The 21,866-nt window shown below is 44.3% G+C and overlaps 1 protein-coding gene across 2 annotated transcripts in view; it reads left to right on the top strand.

The window, feature by feature from the left end:
- The window catches only part of CCDC126 (coiled-coil domain containing 126), a 108,643-nt gene that overhangs the window by 12,921 nt on the left and 73,856 nt on the right, over positions 1–21,866 (top strand). The gene's annotated exons all lie outside the window — the stretch shown is intronic.

The following is a 21,866-nucleotide window of genomic DNA, read 5'->3' as shown; positions in this document are numbered from 1 at the left end:
GGAAACCACAAATGAGATACCACTTTACACATACTCGGATGGTTATAAAATAATTTTTCAAAACCATAACTATACTCCAATATAAAATAAAAGTTAAAAAAGATTAAAAAAAATAAAAACCAGACAATAACAAGTGTTGACAGGGATGCAGAGAAATTGGACATTGGGACTCTCATACATTGCCAGTGGAAATGTAAAATGGTGCAGCTGATGTGGAAAACAGTTTGGCAGTTCCTCAAAAAGTTAAACACAGAATTTCCATATGAGTCAGCAATTCCACTTCTAGGTGTATACCCAAGAGAATTGAAAACGTGTGTTCACACAAAAATTTTTACACAAATAGTTATAGAAGCATTGTTCATAACTGCCAAAAGGTGAAAACAAAACAAATGTATGTCATCTGACGAGTGGATAAAGAAAATGTGGTATATCCCTACAATATAATATTATTTAGCCATAAAAAAATGAAGTAATGTTATACTCTACAATGTGGATGAACCTTGAAAATATTGCACGAATTCAAAGAAGGCAGACATAAAAGTCCACATATTGTATGATTCTATTAATGTGAAATGTCAGTTAGGCAAATTCATAGAGACAGAAGGTAGATTAGTGATTATCAAAGAATGAGGAGAAGGGGGAATTGGGGACTAACTGCTAATGCATACAAGGTTTCTTTTTGGGGTGATGGAAATGTTCTAAATTAGATAGTGGTTATGGTTGTTACAGAACAGAGCGAATATACCAAAACACACTGAATTGTATAAACTAGTGAATTTTATGTTATATGAAGTATATCTCAAATTTTAAAATGCCATAAGTAAAAAAAAAAGGAAAGAAAAGAAAGATCACCAAAGAGAGAGAAAGCTAAACAGTCTTTCTGGAATGTGAAACCATGTTGACCCTTAATCACTTTAAGTGTTTCCAAAATGCTGCCAGACAAAATTGCCCCAATGAAGCAACAATGAACCTGTGATGATGACTTTTTTTCCTTTTCAATTTATTGCGGCAGTAAAAATGAATCAGGTGTTATAAACAAGTAATAGAAGGACCCTATATAAAAATTATTAGGGCTTCCCTGGTGGCGCAGTGGTTAAGAATCCATCTGCCAATGCAGGGTACAGGGGTTCGAGCCCTGGTCTGGGAGGATCCTACATGCCGCGGAGCAACTAAGCCCGTGCGCCACAACTACTGAGCCTGCGCTCTAGAGCCTGCAAGCCACAAGTACTGAGCCTGCAGGCCACAAGTACTGAGCCCGCAGGCCACAACTACTGAAGCTGCTCGCCTAGAGCCCATGCTCCGCAACAAGAGAAGACACCACAATGAAAAGCAAACACAGCACAATGAAGAGTAGCCCCCGCTCGCCACAACTAGAGAAAGCCCGCGTGCAGCAAAGAAGACCCAACGCACCGAAAAATAAAAAAATTAATTAAAAAAATTATTATGCTGTGTGACCTGTCAAATGATAAGTAATCGATTATACACACTGTTAATACAGATATATAAATTATGAGTTTTAAACTTGCTGTATATAACAATATCGTTTATAATTGTTTGAATATGATAGTGGTGTGATCATGTCTAAGAATATAATACATTAAAAAAAAAATCTATTCATGGGACTTCCCTGGTGGTCCACTGGTTAAGAATCTACCTTGCACGGTGGATTGCAGGGGATGCAGCTTCGATCCCTGGTCGGAGAACTAAGATCCCACATGCTGAGGGGCAACTAAGCCTACACACTCTAGAGCCTGCCTGCCACACCTAGAGAGCCCGCATGCCGCAACTACTGAGCCCTTGCCCTCTGGAGCCCATGCACCACAACTATAGAGCCCGCATGCTCTAGAGCCCGTGCACCACAACTGGAAAGAAGCCCGCTCACCACAACAAAGATCCCAAGTGCTGCAACTAAGACCCGACGCAGCCAAATAAATAAATAAGAGGTTTGTTAAAAAAAAAAAATCTATTCAGTATCCATATTGGCTTGTATATTCAGAGAGTATCTCCGAAAGGGTATAAAAAACCCTGATATCATTCTTTCCCTGAGGTCGGGGAACTGAAAGACCTAGGTGAAAGGAGTTTTTTTATTATAAACCATTCAGTACCTTCTTAATTTTGAACGATGTGAACATATTGATTACTCAAAAAATATTTTAAACCAACATTATTTTTACAGGATAATCAGATTAAACTTAATTTCAATTTATAGCATCTTTTCCAGTTTTCAGAACTTTTTGTGATGACATTCTTGGTTGGATATTTCAACCTCAATGCACCATGGAATTTTATCACTGGCAGTTGGACCTGCATTGATGTAGAGCTTAAGTCTTAAGAGCTACAGGAATACCAAGGTCTGTTAACTTATTGTCCCTGTCACCAACCTTCATTAGGCAATGGTGATATCAAAGAGAGCAACTTCGAGAGCAGAGACACACCTTTGCAGAAAACAGAGAAAATTCACTTCATCTTTAAACACCTTGATAGGACCAGCCTTGATCTGTCAGCTGCCAGTGGTATGATTTGACTGGTGCACAGAAGAACTTTAAGCTTAAATTTATCCCCACCTTTTCCTCTTTGCCTTCTGGGGCTCATGGTTAATCATCTGCAAAACTCCCCTATGTTTTATTATTTTTCCTTTATTTATTTATTTTTTGGTTGTGTTGGGTCTTAGTTGCAGCACGTGGGATCTTCGTTGAGGCATGCGGGATCTTTTGTTGTGGCGTGGAGTCTCTTCCTTGCGGCGCGCGTGTTTCTCTCTAGTTGTGGCTTGCGGGTTTTTCTCTCTCTAGTTGTGGTGCGCGGGCTCTAAAGCGTGTGGGCTCTGTAGTTTGTGGCACACAGGCTCTCTTGCTGAGGCATGCAGGCTCAGTGGTTGCGGCACACAGACCTAGTTGCCCCTCGGCATGTGGGATCTTAGTTCCCCGATCGGGGATCGAACCCGCGTCCTCTGCATTGGAAGGTAGATTCTTTACCACTGGACCACCAGGGAGGTCCCGCCCTTATGTTTTAAATCTCTTCTTTGAATATTTCCTGCACCTTCTTGCTCTAGTTCAGCAGTTCTCAATAGGGGTAATTTTGCCCCACTCCCTGGCAACATTTTGCAATGTCTGGAGATATTTTTGGTTGTCACACTAGCGGTGATGCTACTAGCAACTAGTGGTTAGAAGCCAGGGATGCTGCTAAAGTTCCTACAGTGCACAGGACAGCCCCCAACAACAAAGAATCTTCGGGCCTCAAACATCAGCAGGGCTTGGGTTGAGATGCCCTGATTCTGTCTTGGAGGAACTGCTTCACCTGCAGCCTTCTCAACTAGTGTCTGTGTTTTCTTGTAACAGGATTGGGAAGTATTTTGTCTTCTCACTGCTTTCAAACACACCCCGCCGACCGCCCCCCCACCCCCCGCCCCTTCCCCTAAATCCTTAAGAAAAAGTTTAGTTGTGAATTTCTTATCAGGCTCGACACTCGCTTCCTCTCTTTACTGCAGTCATTTACTGATTTGAGCTCCTCTTTCACTGTCATTCTCTTCAACACTGCAACTGTCTTAAATCTTGGTGATTTCTCTATCCATCCAACATCCTAGACTCTCAGTTCTTTGTATTCCTCTCCTGCGAGAATCTTACTCTCCACCCTACCTCAGTCACTTGCTCATTTATCATTGTTTCTCATTGACTTTAATTGCAATGTCTCCATCATTTCAATTCACATGGTCCATTTTCTGACCGCTACCTCCTGTCAGTTTAGCCCATTCCTTCTAGCAATCTGATTTCCACAAACCTTTGATCTGATGAGGACAATCAATCTACTGATCCTCACAACTTTTACTTGTCCCCGGTAAAATCCAGTTATCCATCTACCCAGAGCCTACACCATGCAGCTGAATGTGGCTGAACCAAAGCATTCAATTATGCTAACTGTTCTCTCTTCAAGTTTATGACCACTAACCTCAAGTGGGCCCTTAATGCTACCCAACAATATATTTCCCTAATCTCTTTACTCTCCTTTTCTAGACAACTATTTTATTTCTTTCCTTGCTTTTTTTCCCCGGCTTTATTGAGGTATAATTGACAAATAAAGTTGTAATATATTAAAAGCCTACAACATGATTTGGTATCCGTATACGTTGTGAAAGGATCCCCACCGTCGAGTTAATTAACACATCCGTCACCTCATATATTTACTTTTTTTTCCCTTGGTGAGAACACTTAGCAAATTTCAACTATAAAATAGTTGCAAATTTCTTAGCAAATTTCAACTATAAAATACAATAGTATTATCAACTATAGTCACCATCTTACGCATTAGATCTTTATTTATTTATTTATTTTTTAAAGAAGATGTTGGGGATAGGAGTTTATTATTAATTAATTTATTTTTTGCTGTGTTGGGTCTTCGTTTCTGCGCGAGGGCTTTCTCTAGTTGTGGCAAGCAGGGGCCACGCTTCATCACGGTGTGCGGGCCTCTCACTATCGTGGCCTCTCTTGCTGTGGAGCACAGGCTCCAGACGCGCAGGCTCAGTAGTTGTGGCTCATGGGCCTAGTTGCTCCGTGGCATGTGGGATCCTCCCAGACCAGGGCTCGAACCCGTGTCCCCTGCATTAGCAGGCAGATTCTCAACCACTGCGCCACCAGGGAAGCCCAGCATTAGATCTTTAGATCTTACTAATCTCATAACTGAAAGTCTGTACCTTTTACCAGCCTCTCCCTAATTCCCCACCTCCCAGTCCCTGGCAACCACCATTCTACTCTCTGTTTCTGAGTTTGACTTCTTTCTTTTTTTTTTTTTTTTGCGATTCCACATATAAGTTATACTGTGCAGTATTGTCTTTGTCTGGCTTATTTCACATAGCATGATAACCTCAAGTATCATCCATGTTGTTGCAAATTGCAATATTTCCTTCTTTTTGTGGCTGAATAATATTCCATTGTATATATACATCACATTTTCTTTATCCACTCATCTGTCAATGGATACCTAGGTTGTTTTCATGACTTGACTATTGTGACTAATGCTGAAATGAACATGGGATATATACCCAGAAGTGGAACTGCTAGATCATATGATAATTCTATTTTTAATTTTTTGAGGAAACTCCATACTGTTTTGCATAGTGGCTGTACCAGTTTACATCACCAATAGTTTATAAAGGTTCCTTTTTTCCACATCCTTGCCGACACTTATCTCTTGTCTTTTTTTTTTAAATTTATTTATTTTATTTATTTATTTTTGGCTGTGTTGGGTGTTTGTTGCTGTGCGCGGGCTTTCTCTAGTTGTGGCGAGCGGGGGCCACTCCTTGCTGCAGTGCGCGGGCTTCTCACTGCAGTGGCTTCTCCTGTTGCGGAGCACGGACTCTAGGCGCTCGGGCTTCAGCAGTTGCGGCACATGAGCTCAGTAGTTGTGGCTCATGGGATCTAGAGCACAGGCTCAGTAGTTGTGGTGCACGGGCTTAGCTGCTCCACGGCATGTGGGATCCTTCCCGGACCAGGGATCGAACTCGTGTCTCCTGCATTGGCAGGCGGACTCAACCACTGCGCCACCAGGGAAGCCCTCTTGTCTTTTTGATAATAGCCATCCTTACACCTGTGAGATGACATCTCATTCCAGTTTTGATTTGCATTTCCCTGATGATTAGTAATATTGAGCATCTCTTCATGTACCTGTTGCCCATTTTATTTATTTACTTTATAAATTTATTTATTATTTTATTTTATTTTTGGCTGTGTTGGGTCTTCGTTGCTGCACATGGGCTTTCTCTAGTTGTGGCGATCGGGGGCTACTCTTCGTTGTGGTGCGCAGGCTTCTCATTGCAGTGACTGCTCTTGTTGCAGAGCACGGGCTCTCGGCACGCGGGCTTCAGTAGTTGCAACACGCGGGCTCAGTAGTTACAGCACGCGGGCTCAGTAGTTATGGCTCACGGGCTCTAGAGCGCAGGTTCAGTAGCTGTGGCACACGGGCTTAGTTGCTCCACGGCATGTGGGATCTTCCCGGACCAGGGCTTGAACCTGTGTCCTGTGCATTGGCAGGCGGATTCTCAACCACTGCACCACCAGGGAAACCCCCTTTGCCCATTTTAATTTAATTAAACTAATTAATTTATTTATTTTTGCGGTACGCGGGCCTCTCACTTTTGTGGCCTCTCCCGTTGCAGAGCACAGGCTCCGGACGCGCAGGCTCAGCGGCCATGGCTCAGGGGCCTAGCCACTCTGCGGCATGTGGGATCTTCCCGGACCGGAGCACGAACCCGAACCTGTGTCCCCTGCATCGGCAGGCGGACTCTCAACCACTGCGCCACCAGGAAAGCCCTGCCCATTTTTAAAATGGGTCATTTGTGGTTTTTTTTCTTCTGAATTCCTTGTATATTGTGGATATTAATCACTTACCAGGTACATGGTTTGCAAATACTTTTTCCCTTTCCATAGGTGCCTTTTCTTTCTGTTGCTGGTTTCTTTTGCTGTGCAGGAGCTTTGTTATGATTTTGCTAAATCAACTTTTGTTAAGTAGAGCCCCAGGGTGACATATAGTTCAATAAAAGACCACAAAAGAAACAGAGAAGTTTATTACTCTCGGGTCCTCGAGAAAGGACGCCTCACAAGGCCATATGGGGAGATCAAGGCAGGGTGTAGACAGAGAGAATGACAGGACCTGGGGAACATACCTTTATTAGGATCCAAAGGTGATGTGCTTTGGGGTTCGAGGGTTAAGGCTGGATTGGTCTGTTAAAACAAAAATGAGTGGAATTTGGATAAACTTTATCAGGGGCCTTATCTAAAGTAGAAGAAGGCCCTGGGACTCAGGGGAAACTTTATCACAGGGCTGTTGGAGGAGTCATATCTGGAACTTTTGTTTGTACTCCATGGGTTGTTATCTAGGGCATGCACCTGAACGAGGGGCTTGTGTCATTTTAAAGCACCTGCAAGTCATTTGGCCAAACAAAATGGATGCCAAGGCAGCAATACCATGTAGCAGCTAAACTCTCAACAGTCCGTCCTGTGACGCCTCAACATTAGGAATACAATCCCCTGTGTAGCTGATGTGTTAAAGGACATAGGGATTGTTTTCAGAAGCCATCAAAAAGCACACTTAACTAGGGCAATAATGATGAAGCCTATGATGAATAGACTTGCTACTGTTTGAAATACAGTTTAGCCATTGTGCCAAGGCGGATGGAGAGAGCCATGAGTACAAATCAGGGACCTTGAGGAGTGTGGGAATTTGCTGAAATATTTTAATTATTTGATGCATGATCTGTAAACCTTGACATGGCTTGTGGAGGTCGGGCTGTACTTGTCCTGAGTTGTTAATGTACCTGCAGTAAGAGGTGCCTGGTGAAGAACAGACTGCACCCTGTTCTGCCAAGAGGAAATCTAACACCAGTCAATTATCCGTCATCTTCTGTGCTTGTGAGTCATGTTGTTGCTGCATCAGACTCAGAGTATGGTGTAGCATCTGCCTGTAGTTGGTTAGGGTGGCTGATAATTGCTGGGTGGTTTTTAATATTTGACCTTGTTGGGCTAGGGTAGAAGCACCTGTTCCTATGCCTGGCGATACCCAGTCCCAACAGGATAGGGATAAGAATGGCTCTCTTGGTATGTGAGCCAGACACATCTCTAGCAGAGATACACCAAGAGGTTAAAAGGTGGCTAGAATATCAAAAGTGACAGTGTTGCAGTAATAAAGGTCACCTCTGCAGATTGCTTGCAGATGGGGCAGAGTCAGGTGGACTTGATACTGGCCTCCTGAGTTAGGTCCACAATAAAACTTAAGTGAGATGTTATTTATCATTAAGGGGCAGTGAGTACACAGGGTGAAGTCCAGCCTTTCATGTTCTAGTCGAGTTGGTAGAAAGTATCGCCGTGGAGGGTTAATTATTTTGATGCTTACCCACAGGGTACCCTGTTTGGGGTCTAGATTAGAGGTTTGGTTTAGCCTAAATGAGGTTTGCTGTGTTTTGAAGGGAATTAGCCCAAGGGCTGATCTCTAGGAAGAACTGCAGTATAGATAGTTCTAAATGGGCTGTAGGTGTGACCCTGTGTGGTGACACGTCCAGCTTCATTTTACTTGCAGGGCCTGGGCTGCTATCTTGGAGATTTGTACGAATATAGTCATGTCAGCCCTGGCCCACTTGGTTGTGGTGCGGGGCAGTGCTGTCGCATGCCATGGTGAGGAACTTATGGATAATATGTGGACAGGAGTGGAGGTAGCACTTTCCAGTGTGGAGGAGGTACTGGTAGGCATGGTGGGAATAACAAGAGAAATTGGGTCTGTCATGGATGCATCGTGTGGAAAGCAAAAGCTGTAATCTAGTACACTGAGCAGTGAACACAGCCGCAAGAGGTCCCTAACCGTGGGATCTAAGTAGGTCAAACTAGGGGTGTTGTGTCCAAGTCCCTCATTGTGGCTAGTGTGGTTTGGAATATACATGGTTTGGCTTACCACAAAGGTGAAATGATGTCTAGCGCTGCCGGGGGACTTACAGTCTTGCAAGCATTCTGATACGGACGCAAGGTTCACGAGGCCAGCAATTAGCTATTTCAGAGAAATAGTATTCTATGGGGTCCTCAGGGTTGATCAAATGAAAACATTTTTGCAACTCAGCCTGGAAGTTAACAGTCACCATAGTAATTTCCCTCCTGGTGTGGAGGTGATCTGGGAGGGGAAAGTCCCAGTGTCCAGTGGGGTTGGAGTACATCGCCTTCCTCGACTTTCTCTTGGGTTGTGAAGTCACAGTCTGAGATGCCGTCATCTCCAACGGTGAGCTCTTGGACTGGGGCCACGTTGTCTGAGGGGTTGGTGTGCTTGGGATTGGCCAAGGCCAGCTCAAGGAAGGATCGCCTTGCCAGGTAGAGATCCAGGAAGGGTAAGAATGGCTGGCTGGGGTTAAATTCTGAGCAAATATGCTAGAGGCCTGCCTCAGGATGAAACTGGAAGAATGGGCTCTACTGCTGGTTGAGAGGGTCTCAATGATCTCCATCAGGGGTGCATCTTGCAAAGCAGCATGTGATCTCCATGACTGAGCTTTGCGGGAACTCCATCCACAATTTATATATAGTCTGGGCACATTGATAGGCTAACTGTAGGGACATTTTGTGGACAGCAGCTTTACAATCCAGAGATCACCCCATTAAAACTATAGTAAGCTCATTAGGGTACAAATCTGCCAGCCCAATAAGTTTGATTTGGCTACATTGGGAGAGCCATTCTGCCTGGGATATAATTTTCAGCATGGTATAATGAGGGAGTGACTCATTGAAGCATTGTTTCTGTTGGTACCATTTAATGTAGAGGAAGGTGACCTCTGGGTCAGAGTCAACACCTGGTGGCTCACTCACTGTAGCCCTTTTAACAGGGCCTGCCAGCAGCTGGTGCTCAGCTATCCTGGGATGCAGCTGTGCACCTGGCTGATTTGGCTTCTGCACATCTCCCAAGACAGAGTTGGGACTGAGGGGACTACTAGCAACCTATTACCCAGGCTGTAGGCAATAAGAGTAATAGCCACAACAAAGGAGAGTATTTGCATTTGACTAGCTGGCAGGGCCTCCTTCCGGTGAGCATTCTGGATACTAACCAAAGGCTGAATGTACTTGCTTTGGAACAAGAGTTGTTTACCTCTTCCTTTAAGGTGGGGTAGGGACCTGTCCTGAATGTACTGATAGCGCAGTAGATGCCAGTGTTTCTGCTTGGATTTCATTTCCAAAAATGACTGGTATCCACTAGGGGGAGGCCCTCTTTTCCTCTCTCTGAGGTCCACACAGTTCTGCTAGTGGGTCCTGGAGCTATCATTTCAACCTTCTGCAAAATTTTTGATGAATTTGGTTTAGTTAATCAGCCTTTATAACCCAAATAATGAGGCAAAGCCTATGGCCTCAGCTTCCAGGTTGGTACTGGACCATTATCTCGGCCAGTAAAATCTGTATAATCATGCTCTCCACGCAACTGGGTAGGGGGTTTGTCCTCTTGGGTCATATTGCGCAATTTGCCCTCAGTTGGGTCACCAGCATGTGAAAGATGGTGAGAGGATCGAAGCATTAAAATGGTAAGGGGAAAAAAAATGGTAAGGGGAGCATTCATCTGGTGAATGCATGTGAACTACATCCTCTCTGATGTCAAAGGAGAGGGGGTTCCCTGTGAGTACTAGCAGGGGAGTCTTTCGAGAAGACTGGTAGTTGATATTCAGGGGATTGGAGACCCGGGGACTAGGAATAAAGTGGTATTAGAGCTGAGGTACAATTTCTGGCCAATTGGGGGACCACTTATTGTTAAAAACTTGAGGAGCATGTCTTTGAGTAGGTCATGTGCTCAGTAAGTGTAGCCTCTTGGGACCGGTAAGCAAGTGGAGATCCCCCAAGGTTTCGTGTTCTAGAGCCCAGGGCTGGACAGCTTGGGAGGTGAAACGGGTACCTTGATCTGAATTTATGATGTCTGGTGGGCCAAAAGGGACGAGCAGATACCTGATTAAGATTATGTGATAGGAAGCCGCCAGCAGGAGTCCCACGAAGGTGTGGTTGATGATGGTCCTGTGCTTATGATTCCAGCAGAGGGCAGCAGCAGCGTGATAAAATCAATCTGCCTTTGTGAGAAGGGTCTGTTGCCCAGGGGTTCATATCCCCACGTGAGAGCCTTTCAGCGTTTTGAGCGGGAGCAAAGGAGGCAATTATTAACCACCACTTCAGCTAGAGTTGGGGATAAGGGGGGATGATGAACAACACGTGTTTGAACGGTGTGGCTCTACTTAGGCATGGATTTTTTTCAGTCAGTACAGCACTACGCCATCCACAGTTGTCTGAATCCACGGATGCGGAGGGCTGACTGTAAAGTCATAGGCGGATTTTTGACTTTGTGACGGTCAGCGCCCCAACCCCCTACATTGTTCAAGCGTCAACTGTATATGCCCATCAGTGAATGCTGTCACTCCCCTTATGGCCTGATGGAATATGGGCTCCCTCTGCCAGTGGGTATGACATCTCTGGAGGAATAGTTGTGTCCGGGGCTATGTCTGGTATTTTGGGAGGTGGCTCACTGGGGGCCTTGGAACAGGTGTGTACTTTGGAAAAGGAGTTGGCAACGTTATTATCATTTGCTTCTGGTGTTTGCTGGCTTGTGTGGGCAGAGGCATGAGCGACCATATTCAGCATGGTTATCTCTTTCCGAGTGGAGGCACCTATATAGGCTTTCCCTGAATCATGAAATTATCCCTTTGCCATTGTCCAGACCAGACAGTGAGCCTATTGGATACTACCCAGGGTCAGTTAAAAGTGTGTGCCCTTGGGAGTCCCATTTTTATGGCCTATTGGAGAGTCAGGCACACTGTCACCAACTCCGTCAGTCAGGCTGAGCCATGAGAACCCTTCTGGACTAGTGAGATGCCGCTAGCAGGATGATACACTGCGACCTTGTATCAGGCTGCATTGTGTACATTGGTGGTGCTGCCATCGGTGAAGATCACCCACTTCCTTTCCATGTCAGATAGTTCCATCCCAAGGGACTCCCCAAAATGTTAGACCGGCAGTGAGGGTGCCACTAGCTGCCCCTCAGTGTCAGTGGGCAAGGGGCCGAGCATGGGGGAAGCCACACCCTCCTGTAATTTGGAAATGCCCTTTACATCAGGTTTCACTCTTTCCCAAAGATACCGTTCCCATTTTAACAGTGAGGCTTCAGTGGCCATGATGAGCTTCTTTTATGTTGAATCCCCAACCCAAGGCAGCATGGGGACTTGTATGTAAAGCTGTGAGCCTATTAACGCCTCTGTCTCTAAAAGAACCCAGTAGGCTTCCACAGTTTGGTGCTTGAGTGTTATGTAACCAGCTGCTGTTTGGGGCAGACGTCTGGTCCTGAACCCCACGGACAGCTAGGTAGAGCTGTCCTTAGTCCAGACACTCCGTGAGGCGTAATGAGGCGTCGACAGCAGTTCGACTCGGCAGTCTGAGCCTGGAGGGACTGAGGGCAGCGGCTGCGGTGTGCCTTGCTGCACCAGCCCTAACGCAGTTTGTTGAGGTTCTCCCCAATAGAAAAAAGCCGATTTGCATGAAACAGCATAAACAGGCCTGAGTAGAAGGGATAAGTGTGGAATGTGTTGTCTCCCAAAGGGGAAGAGAACCCATATGTGCTGTGCCTGCCGTAGGTAGTGGGAGACTTGATCATGAGGAAACTTGACAGAAGTGGTCAGTCCTTGGATTTTATGTGGGGTAATGGCCCGTCCTCTCTGCTGTAAATGTTGTGTTACTAGGTATAAGTCTTCCGAGACTGCATCCTCAGAGGGCCCCTACAGTAGAATGTCATCTATCGGACGTCAAGGCAGCAGTGGTTTGGTTTGAGTGAATGTAGATCTTGTCTGCATAGGTTACGTGCGATGGAGGAGCTGTTCAGATAGATAATCCACGGGCATGTGCATAAAGGTCTACTGGGTGCCCTGAAATTGAAAACAAATTTAGGTTGTGGGACCAGGTAAAAGCATGTTGGCTAAATCTAGAACAGCAAAGTAGGGGCCCTGAGCCCTTTGGATGTTATATATCATCTCTGTAATATTGGCAATGAGAGCCTTAGTGGTAGGAATCCGTGCATCTAAGTTTCGATAGTCAATTGTTAATCTCCTTTCCTTGGTGGCCAGTTTTAACATTGGCCAGCTATGGCTGTTTATCAAAGGGTGAGATGGTGGGCCTAATGACCCTGGGGTCAAGCATATCTCTAGTGATGAGCCAAAGGCCCTCTGTACCTTGCTTCAGCCAATATTGGAGTGTATTTACTGTTTTCACTGGAGGAGGCAGGTGGACAGGTCCCCATTTGGTAGCTCCCACGAGGAAGGCCAGCAATTTGGGTTTAATCCACCAGGTGTGTCCCTGAGTGAGGGCATCCATACCTATACTAGGAACAGAGAGAGCCATTGGGGCAACCACCACTAACTGTTTGAGAAATATGGTGCCAATGGACACATGTAGCTTAATTTGTACTCTTTATAGTTTTACCTGCTATGCCTTGTAGGCTGTATGAGGTTTGCTTGGGAGATTTAGAAGGGTTACCTGGAGCTACCGTGATTTACACTCCTCTGCCTATTACAGCCAGGAATGTTGATAGCAGACCATTAGATCTTGTGCTACCACGCACCAGAAGTGACCCCATGACATCCCATAGGGTCAGAGGATGAAGTGTGACAGCAGCAAGGTATGCAGCGACAGAGGGACCTTGGCCCCAGCCGCACTTGCGTTCGCAAGGAGCCCTGACTTGTCCGGCAAAGGTGTCCCTACTGTACTGGTTAAAACTCAGAGTCCTGGGGCCGTCCACAAACATGGGGTGTCAGGGAAGGGGAGTCTCCTTCTCCTCCTTCTAAAGCCACTGCTCCGCACCTTGAGGAGCTCACACTTGGACAGGAGTTGCCATGAATACAATGCGACCAGGCTTCCCTGGTGGCGCAGTGGTTAAGAATCCACCTGCCAATGCAGGGGACACGGGTTCGAGCCCTGGTCTGGAAAGATCCCACATGCTGTGGAGCAGCTAAGCTCGTGCGCCACAGCTACTGAGCCTGCGCTCTAGAGCCCGTGAGCCACAAATACTGCGCCTGCGTGCTACAACTACTGAAGCCCATGCACCTAGAGCCTGTGCTCCGCAACAAGAGAAGCCACCGCAATGAGAAGCCCGCGCACTGCAATGAAGAGTAGCCCCCGCTCGCCACAACCAGAGAAAAGCCCGCATGCAGCAATGAAGACCCAACACAGCCAAAAAGAAAATAAGTAAAATAAAATAAATAAATTTATAAAAAAAAAATACAATGTGACCTTGTGAAAATCTTAGCCAGTTCTAACAGTAGCTGGGTCTGTGCGTATAGTAGGGAAATATATCCCAAATCTAACACCCGCTGGGGGAAATTTACCTGCTGTAGGGCGCTAACAGAAGGAAAACACATCTGAGGCACTTCAAACCAGCTCCGATGAGCAGTGCTTTGAGGTTTGGGAAGCTTTGGTTGCTTCTTTTGGAGTGTGCCCTCTGGGATGGGAAGCTGCAGTACACTCCACCCAGGTGGTACGCTGCAGCACAAAGGACCGGAAAACAAGTGGCCTCCCAAGGATCTGTGAGTAATAAACCTCTCTACCTCAATTTTTCTTTTGTGAACCACAGCTCACTAGGGCTCTATGTAACAAATGCTGATTTACTAAAATCATAACAGTTGGCATCACGGACAGGATGGTAGAGTTGTGCTTGCAACTGACCACAGGGAATGTCTTTTTCCTCCACTGCCGACTGACTGGCTCTCCCTGGTGGGTAAATCTATCCGGGAGGGGTCCACGTCTGCTGGTGTTCATTTTCTGCTACTTTGCAGAAACAAACTTGTGGTTTAAGTCCAATGTTTACTTATTGGTCTTCTGTCTGAATGATCTATCCATTGTTGAAGGTGGAGTGCTGAAGTCTCTTAATATTATTGTGTTGATGTCTATTTCTCCCTTCAGGTCTGTTAATGTTTGCTTTATATACTGAGGTGCTCTGATGTTGAGTGCATAAATATTTTCAATTTTTGTATCTTTTTGAAGGATTGACCCCTTTATTATACAGTGACCTTCTTCAGCTCTTTTTATAGTTTTTGGCTTCAAGTCTGCTTTGTCTGATACAAGTACAGCCACCCCTGTTTGCTTTTGGTTTCTATTTGCATGGAATACCTATTTCCATCCTCCCATTTTCATTCTGTGTGTGTCCAATCAGCCTGGCCCGAGCTCCTGGCTGCTTCTCAAACCTTTGTGATTGTCCAGTTTGCCATTTTTGTACTTAGTGGCTCCCAATAGTTGAGGGTGTGTCAATATCTAACAGAGTTCCAAAGGGAAGGATCACGATTAGCGCCTAGATGCAGGCTAATTAGAAGCTGGACCACTCAGGCCGCAGCTGTGAAAGGATGGAGTGAAACCCCTTCCAGGAAGAAACTGGGAGATGGGCATTTTTGCCTGTTCCCTCTGCACTGAGCCAGGGTGTATAGCTGCAGGGGGAGTGGCGAGGGATCTCCTGCACGTTTAAAAACTGCTTCTGTGTTTGCTGTCGTCCCGTGGCTCTTGTGAATGCAATCCCCATTGACTATCAGAGCTAGGTGATTTGGGGGCCTATCCCTCCTGTAGAAGCCTTAAAAGTTGGGACACTAGATGTGTGATCCAAACCCTTTGCTCCTCAGGGAGAACAGACCTAAATGAAATGGAACTGGGGATTCCCTCCCAATTGTGTGGTGCTGTACCAGGGTCAGGGTTTATAGTGAGAGTGTGTCTTAGGCTTTCCTACCCATTCTGATGTGGGTATTTTCTCATTTGTCTGATGTGCAGGAGTCACTCAGCTAGTTTCTGGATTTCTCTCAGAGGGAATTTCTCCATGTGTAACTGTATATCTGATGCATCCGTGGGAGGAGGCAAGTTCAGGAACCTCTTATGTCACCATCTTGATTCCTCCTTCCTCTTTCCTTTTTCCTTTCAAAACTTTTCCCTCTTAAACTCACGTGCTTCCTATATCCTAGGAAAATGAGAATTTTTCATAAGCTCCCACTACCCCATCTACTCATCCATCATACCAGCCATGATTCTTCCCTTCTGTTACTAGGAATGAATCATCCATTCTCCTAGATAGGGCCAACTCATCCAGCAGCAGTGTGCTGGAGCTGCTCCTATAGGCTCACAAGGGCTGATTGTTAATATTTCAGGAATATTGTGATCTGGTTATATTATGGAAATCAGTAAATGCTAAAAATTCGTGCTCTTCCTCTTTCCAGGTGTGGAAGCAAGTACTCCTTGCCTATTTATGCAATATACCTTAAGCAGTATATATAATGTTGTTTTGCACATTTAAAAGTTTTGTAAGAGACTTCTCTGGTGGCCCAGTGGTTAAGAATCCGCCTGCCAGTGCAGGGGACACGGGTTCAATCCTTGCTCCGGGAAGATCGATCCCACATGCTGTGGAGCAACTAAGCTCGTGCACCACAACTACGGAGCCAGCACTCTAGAGCCTGTGAGCCACAACTACTGAAGCCCGCACGCCTAGAGCCCGTGCTCCCCAACAAGAGAAGCCACCACAATGAGAAGCCCATGCACCGCAACAAAGAGTAGCCCCCACTCGCCGCAGCTAGAGAAAGCCCGTGTGCAGCAACGAAGACCCAACGCAGCCAAAATATAAACAAATAAATAAATAAAAATTTTAAAGATTTGTAAAAAAAAAAAAGTTTTGTAAAACTGGTTTAATATAGTATGTTTTCTGATAAAATGTTTCCCCTACAACATTATGTTTTTGAGACGTATTCAGGTTGATATGTGCAACTCTAGTTCATTAATTTTTATTGTCCTGCCCCATTCCACAAGAATATAAACTCCACAAAGGCACAGATTTTCATTGGTTTTATTCTCTGCTATATTCCTAGAGCTTCGAACAGTGCCTGGTACAAAGCAGGCTCAATACATATTTATTTGATGGAATGAATGAGGTGTGCCTGAAGTTCTACCTCTGCTGTTCTCTGAGTTAACATGTTGCTCAGCTATTTGGGAGCTTAGTAGATCTTAATATACTGACCCACTTGGATTTTCAAATCTTTCTAAGGAATTCATTTTGCATATCCTTTACCACCAGAAGAGGGCAAACTTGGAGAGAATAATAGGTAAGAGACGGCAGTCAGTCATAAATGTTGGACCTTACCTGATTTGGAGTCTCAAAGCCACCAGGTGGCAGTATGAGCGTGTTGGAAAACCAAGGTCAGGGATCCAGGATACTGGGGTCTCCGCATGCAGGTGGGTGCCCCAAACACACACACTTCCCTATTTTTTTCTTTTGATCAATTCATCTTTTATTAACATTAGCCTTCTGCAGCTTTATATAAGTTGTTGCTTTATGTTTTCCCTTACATTCGACAATACTAATTTATTGGAGCAGAGCAAAGCAGATTAAAAATTTTTTTCATTGAGATAAAATTAACATAACATAAAAATCAGCATTTAAACTATTTTAATGTGCACAATTCAGTGGGTTTTAGTATATTTACAAAGTTATGCAACCATCATTACTATCTAATTCCAGAATATTTGTATCACCCCAAAAAGAACGCACCCCATACCCATTTAGTAGTCATGTCCCATTTTCCCTTCCCTTCATTCTCTAACAACCATTAATCTACTTTCTGTCTCCATGGATTTGCCTATCCTGGGCATTTCATATAAATCGAATCATACAATATACAGCACAGATTTTTTTTTTCCTTTCCTTTGTTTTCTCTTTTGGCCGCACTGTGCGGCATGCGGAACTTCCCTGACCTGGGATTGAACTCGCACCCCCTGCAGTGGAAGCGTGGAGTCTTAACCACTGGACTGCCAGGGAAGTCCTGTAGCACAAATTTTTAATGGCAAGATTTATCTATGGTATCAAAATAAGGCTATATTTCATCTAAAATATCAAAGTTATATACAGGATGGAAAAAACCTATGGTTTTGGAACAATTAGTTGCTTTAATATTTCCTACCAGAGTTTTAAGAACTACCCAAATTGGGTTTGCCTGCCCTCTCGGGCAGGAACACATCTCAGTTCCCTCGATTGCTGTGAGACAGAGACTAAAGGATGGAAACAACAAAGACTAATTAGCAGGGTTCACGTCCCCTTAATTCCTTAGCAAATAAAAAGCAAAGCGATATCTAGACATCACCCATCAAGTACTCAGATTCCTGCTGAAGTCCGGATTCTTTCATAGTCTTCATGGCTCTGGGCCTGAAATTGGCTGCAAGTGGTCCCTGATGGGTTTTGCCCACAGCCCACATCCCACATCATGGACATCCATGGGGACAGCTGAGCTATTATCAGCAAAGGTTGAAGGGAGCAGGGAGAAGGATTTGTCCTCCTTTTACAACTTTCCCAAGGGGAGAAATTGTGAGTTCATGGCAACATTCAATCACAATAACTTTCTTAATCTTGTTTGAGATACACAGAAAATAGATGCTCTCAATGTGTTTTTTTTTACAGGCAACTATATCAAGAACAAAACAACGAGAATTTCTAACCCAAGGGGATGTGTAAGCAGGGGATTTAAAGATGCTTCAAATTCTCTCTCTTATATGGAATAGCACCTTCTCCATTTGGAAAGGGCACAGGTCTTTCCTCAGAACAGTTGTCACTGGCTGTTACTCTGCTGCCCATGAAAAAGAAAATCATTGCTTGTAGGTGATGCTTGGGGTCAACTGTGTAATGTGAACAAGTGACAGAGTGAGCAGAGCTCTGAGTCTGTCTTCTGTGTCAAGGAGAATGCTCTTCATACTGAAAATGGTTAAACCAAAGTGGGTTAGAAGAATGAGAGTATCTAACTTGTGCAGAGATCTAAATAACTTCAATCATCTGGACTACGTGAGTTATGTCCAGCATACTCAGACAGCCCAGAATGAGTGGTTGAACAAATGTTATTTTGAAAATCAGGGGAAATGAAATCAGGATTGGATATTGGTGAATACAGAGGCAATTTTCCAAAAGGAGAAGGTGGAGAACCCACACCTAATTTTATCCTGGGCAAGACTCAAGAAAGGATTATTTAAGGTATTGTTTATGAGCTCTTACAGAGTAAGCACATCATTCGAAGTGAGAGTTTGCTAGAGACATGTATTTTCAGATTAATTTCCTTTCTTTTGACAGTATTAATGAATTTGTAGAAGAAGAAATGAAAATGAGAGTAATCTTGACTTTTGCAAGGCTTTGGAATAGGTGTCTCATTACGTCTTCCAGACTCCAAGGTCTTTGAGTGTAGGAGATTATGCCCCATTTGTCCTTGGGTTCCCCAATGCCTAGAACAGTTTTATTTTTTAATTTATTTTTTAAAATTTTATGTATTTGGCTGTGTTGGGTCTTCGTTGCTGTACGTGGGCTTTCTCTAGTTGCGGGGAGCGGGGGCTACTCTTTGTTGCGGTGCGCGGGCTTCTCGTTGCAGTGGCTTCTCTTGTTGCAGAGCATGAGCTCTAGGGACGCAGGCTTCAGTAGTTGCAGCAAGCAGGCTCAGTACTTGTGGCTCACGGGTCTGAGAGCATGTGGGCTTCAGTAGTTGAGGTGCATGGGCTCAATAGTTGTGGCATGCAGGCTCAGTAGTTGTGGCACGTGGGCTTAGTTGCTCTGTGGTATGTGAGATCTTCCCGGACCAGGGCTTGAACCTGTGTCCCCTGCATTGGCAGGTAGATTCTTAACTACTGCACCACCAGGGAAGTCCCAAGAACAGTTTTAGTAGTTTGCTGAAGTTTGTGCTCTGGATAAACAAATATATTAATTGAATAAAGGAAGCAGTAAATATGACTCTAATGCTAATACAATTGAATGGTTACTGGCTAGACAATCTTGCCTAAAGGATCCAACCAGTGAATCAATATCAAACTATACAAGCGAAAAATTCAAATTGTGAAGCAATAAGTATAGGACAATACCATTTCAATTTTGAAAAATCATATATTTGCATAGTAAAATAGGGAAAACCTTTACATATTATAGGCTGGTGTGTAAACTAGTATAGCTGTTCCAGAAAGCAGTACTTCGTGAAATTAAAAGTGTGGTATACTTTATTTATTTTGATTTTTTTAAAAAAATTATTTATTTTATTTTTGGCTGCGTTGGGTCTTCATTGCTACGCGTGGGCTTTCTCTAGTTGCGGTGAGCGGGGTCTACTCTTTGTTGCTGTGCACAGGCTTATTGCGGTGGCTTCTCTTGTTGCGGAGCACAGGCTCTAGGCATGCAGGCTTCAGTAGTTGCGGCGCGTGGGCTCTAGAGTGCAGGCTCAGTAGTTGTGGCGCACGGACTTAGTTGCTCCGTGGCACGTGGGATCTTCCCTAACCAGGGCTCGAACCCATGTCCCCTGCATTGGCAGGTAGATTCTTAACCACTGTGCCACCAGGGAAGCCAAAAAATGTGGTATACTTTATAACCCAACAATTTGCCTCCTGAGTCTGTATTCCAGAGAAACTCTTCACAGATCCTCAAGGAGATGGAAATGAGAAAGTTTATCATGGTTTTGTTTGTAGCAAAGAATATGAAGCAACGTAGGGCCAGGACCTTAGATGTGAGCAAGAGGGGCCTGTGCTCTGGACCCTGCACTTTATTATAAGTTTTCAAATATCACATAGATACAAGAAGTACATTTCTTAAAGTACATATGGGCACCTTGGTCTCTGACTTGGTGCTTAGGACGGCAGGGCCTGACCTGTAACCTACATACCCTCTTTTGTGACTAATGATATTCAGGCTCCAGGGAAATGCATCCACATATCTTGTCTTATGTCCTTTAAAAAGGTGGCACTGAGGGAATTCCCTGGTGGTCCGGTGGTTAGGACTTGGTGCTTTCACTGCTGAGGGCCCAGGTTCAATTCCTGGTTGGGGAACTAAGCATGGTATGGCCAAAAAAATAAATAAATAAGATTAAAAGGTGGCACTGGGCTTCCCTGGTGGCGCAGTGGTTGAGAGTCCGCCTGCCGATGCAGGGGACACGGGTTCGTGCGCCGGTCCGGGAGGATCCCACATGCCGCGGAGCGGCTGGGCCCGTGAGCCATGGCCGCTGAGCCTGCGCGTCCAGAGCCTGTGCTCCGCAACGGGAGAGGCCACAACAGTGAGAGGCCCGTGTACCGCAAAAAAAAAAAAAAAAAAAAAAGGTGGCCCTGATTTAGACTATTGTGAAGGTCTGTAGGGTGTACTGGGCCAACTTTGGACATGGACATGGAGGACTTGGAGCGCCTGAGTGGCAAAAAAAAAAAAAAATGCTTAGGTAAAAGGGAGAAGACAAATTAATTACTTAACAAATCCTTACTCTCAGATGCTACAATGCAATAGATTCTTGCATAATGCAGTGTCCTTTCCCAGTAGCGCTGAGCATCCCTTCCTTTGCTTCTCTCTTGGTATTCCAACTTGTAGTTCCTCATACATTAGCACTGTGTTTGCAGCAGATAAATATAGCAGCTGAGGAACATTTGTAATAATGAACAATTCATATTACTAAATGTGTGGTTTAGACATAACATGTGTAAAACAGAAAACTGATTCTTTACATTGGCAACTAAAGGGACACCGAATATTAGAATTATGAATAGTTTTATTTTTATAAAAATATGTTAAAAGATTTAAAGTTTTAGAAAACTGAATTGAAAATTCAGCTTTATTTAAATTTTTTTTTTTTTTTTTGCGGTACGCGGGCCTCTCACTGTTGTGGCCTCTCCCGTTGCGGAGCACAGGCTCCGGACGCGCAGGCTCAGCGGCCATGGCTCACGGGCCCAGCTGCTCCGCGGCATGTGGGATCTTCCCGGACCGGGGCACGAACCCGTGTCCCCTGCATCGGCAGGCGGACTCTCAACCACTGCGCCACCAGGGAAGCCCTATTTAAACATTTTTTGACTGAATACTCTGATATCCATTAATTGTAATTTATATATTGCCTTTTAATGTACTAAATACTTCTGAATATTTTAGTAGAAAAATACTTTTTTGAAAAACATACGTGAAATTTCATTTCAATTTTTCCTTTTACATGTATTTTAGTTTACTTTTAAAAAGAAAATACATTTAAGTTGTGTAAAGTCAATATATTACAGATTATTTTAAAATCTGGATCATTGAGAATGAATATAAGTCAAGGTCATTATAAATATAGAAAATATAAAAGTGGAGTTCGAAAACAAAAAAAAAGAGCTGAAAAGAAAAGAAAGTCTTTGAAAGAGGGAGTCTTCTTAAATTTTTTAAAATTGGAAACAATGAAAGCAGGAAGACTTCTATTGAGAATGACCCCCATGAGATTCTTGAATAGGAGATTACAATTTTTTATTTAATAGAGATTTGATAACTGATCCATACAGTGCGCCTAGGAAGAAAATTATTCTCTTCAGATTCACAGCTTAAACAGGCCAAATGAATCTCTGAAATTTTAC

The sequence above is a fragment of the Pseudorca crassidens genome, chromosome 8, assembly GCF_039906515.1.
Source record: "Pseudorca crassidens isolate mPseCra1 chromosome 8, mPseCra1.hap1, whole genome shotgun sequence".
In the NCBI taxonomy this organism is placed as follows: Eukaryota; Metazoa; Chordata; class Mammalia; order Artiodactyla; family Delphinidae; genus Pseudorca; species Pseudorca crassidens.
Note: the sequence above shows the minus strand (reverse complement) of the source record. Positions and strands in the feature narration are given on the sequence as shown.